Raw genomic sequence first — 2845 nt, 5'->3', positions numbered from 1 at the left:
ATTCTGTAGGTTGTCTTTTCACTTTTTTGATTGTTTTCTTTGATGTGCAGATGTTTTATAGTTTTTATATAATCTCATTTCTTTCTGTTTGTTTGTTTTGCTTTTGTAGCCTGTGCTTTTGAGGTCTTATTCATAAAAATCTTTTACCAGACCAATGTCCTAAAACACTTTCCCTATGTTTTCTTTTTAATTATTTCATAGTTCCTGGTCTTACATTTAGGTCTTTGATTCATTTTGAGTTGATTTTTATATGGAGTGACAAATAGGGGTCTAATTTCTGCTTAGATTAAAAAAAAAAAAAAACCCAGGAGTTGTCTTCGATTTTCTTTTGATTCCATGTAGCTGCATCACCACAAATGGTCCTACTTTGAATATATACCTGGAATTTGACCACCTCTCCTCATCTCCACCGCTTCCACTTTGGTCCAAGTCACCACTATCTCTTGCTCCTCTACAGTTGTTTCTCTATCCTGTCACTCCCCTGCTGACAGCTGCCTATTAGCTATCAGTCTCACTAAGAATAAACATTCCAGATTCCAAATCATATAAGCCCCTGATTGGATGCCAACCCTTTCTATGATGTAATCTCTTCTCTTTCTCTAACATTTTTCCACTCAGGCAGAGTACTCTGGATTTTACTTAGGCGTAAACTTTTCCTACATCTATGGTTTACTTTTGCTTTTCTCTTTTCCTGAAACACTTGTCTTCACCTATCAGCTTCTTTTTTTGTTATTCAAGTCCCTGTTCAAATATTATTCCTCAAGGCGGCCTTCCTCAACTACCTTAGAAAAACTTTTCTTTCCCCAATCTCATTCTCCTTTCTTATTTTAATTCATAACACTTATTACTATTTATTTATTTGCTTAAATAGCTACTGTCTATTTCTCTCACTAGAATATAAGCTAGATGATGTCAAGGTCTTTGTTGTATTTATCTCAGCTTTCCCAGTGATTATTGTAGCATCTGACATAGTAGCTATTCAATACATATTTATTGCATGAATGAATGAATGAACAAAAAATCCCATCCTTCTGTGGTGTCCTCAGTAGAGTCTACTGCATGAAGAGGGGCTGGGCAGGCAAAATTAATAACAATTTGTAGGTTCAAAATATTTTTGCCTCATTATCTTCAGGAAAGGACTTTATTGTCTCACTTATTTTCTACTGCTTATTGAAAAAAATTGGATTATTTGTTTTTCTATTCATTTTACTGTCCTTGTGTAATTTTTTTGGTACAGTTAAACAGACCACAGTTTCAGTTTCAGCCATTTTTGGTTGAAGGCAACCTTGTTTTCAAAGACGTTTTGCTCAGTCCTTAACTTTTTCAGAAGAATAGTATAACACACACATGTAATTCATATGAGGCTATATTTTTCCCTGATGGGTTTACTAGTTTTAATAAATTGTAAGTGCTATGAATCTAGCTCTCACCTTTTAATTTCATTCTTGATATTATGAATTTTATCATGAGAAAGCATATTCATTTCTTTCCATAACCTTTTCTTCTTCATGCTAAGTGAGTTCTGTTTGTGTAGTACTGCTTCATGGTGGGTGATCCTCAAAAGAGAAAACTCTCTGATCTGTCATAATTGAATAAACACTTTCAAATTTGACAAAAATATGTTCTGGCATAGTTATGACCAAATCACATTTGGCCATTTGTTTTTTCTTGGCCAAAGCTCTGATGCCAATGAACTAAGTAAAAGAAATTTTAAGAGCATAGGCTTTGGAGTTGGTCAACGTGGGGTCAAATCTCGGTTTTGCCCCTTATGTTTATAATGAACAAGTTGCTTAACTTTTTTGAATTTCAGTTTCTTTCTTTGTAAAATGGCTAATATAGTTCAAGGCTTCAGTGTCATGAACATGAGCAATGATGCATGCAAAACACCTGGCGGACTCTAGCTGGTAAAGATGGCTGGATAACTGATGTTATTGTTTAACTATATTTCTTCAAGGTTTTACTTCATAACCATAGGTTCCATATAAAAAGGGAAAATTCTTAGTCATTATAATTTTCTTTTGAAAACTGGCATTTGTTATATTTTTAAACATAAAATAAAATTTTGTTATATTTTTAAACTGGTTGACTATTTCCCCCTGTCCCATTTTGAGAAATTGCCTACTGTCTTTTTAGATAGTATTTCTACTGTTTGAAAATGTAACTTAGCAGGGTAAAAGTTGAGGGCTTTTGGTTGAGACAGATGGAAGATAAAGAGGGCATGTATGGAGCTAAGACAGATTATGTAATCTAGTGTGACTAGACCTCAGGTTCCCTTGGGTATGTGGTAGGATATGTGGCTGACTGCAAGATGCAAGGCCAGATCTCACTGGGTTTGCCATCCATGCCAAAGAGATGAAGTTTCTCCAAAAAGTATAGCCAAGCATTGAAACATTATACAATAGACAATGGCATAATCATACTGATGTTTACATATTATTACCATGGAAACAGTATAGAGACAGGACACAGGGAAACTGGTTGACCACTTTTCAAGAGAGAAACCTATAGTGGGTGTTGTAGTGTGCTGCCCAGATCACCTCTCCTGTCTGGGGAGAGCCTGTGTTCAATGACTGGTCTCTACGTGTTAGCCACCCTATTTTCCTCAGTCTGGGACAACTCTTAAGAGCCATCTTAGCTTCAGAGCTCCTGTAGGATGAGCTGACACTGTATCTGCATCTCAGTTCAACTTCTACTTCTGTCTAATCCTATTTCCCTCACTTCCTTCCAGATAGTGGTCTTAGTGCATTCTCTAATAAACTTCCTGCACAGAAATCTCCATTTCAGAGATCGTTTCCAGGCAACCTAAGACAGAAAGACACTTGCAAAATTTTAAGTAAGAAATTAT

This window comes from Mandrillus leucophaeus, unplaced genomic scaffold, assembly GCF_000951045.1.
Source record: "Mandrillus leucophaeus isolate KB7577 unplaced genomic scaffold, Mleu.le_1.0 Scaffold96, whole genome shotgun sequence".
Classification (NCBI taxonomy): Eukaryota; Metazoa; Chordata; class Mammalia; order Primates; family Cercopithecidae; genus Mandrillus; species Mandrillus leucophaeus.
Note: the sequence above shows the minus strand (reverse complement) of the source record.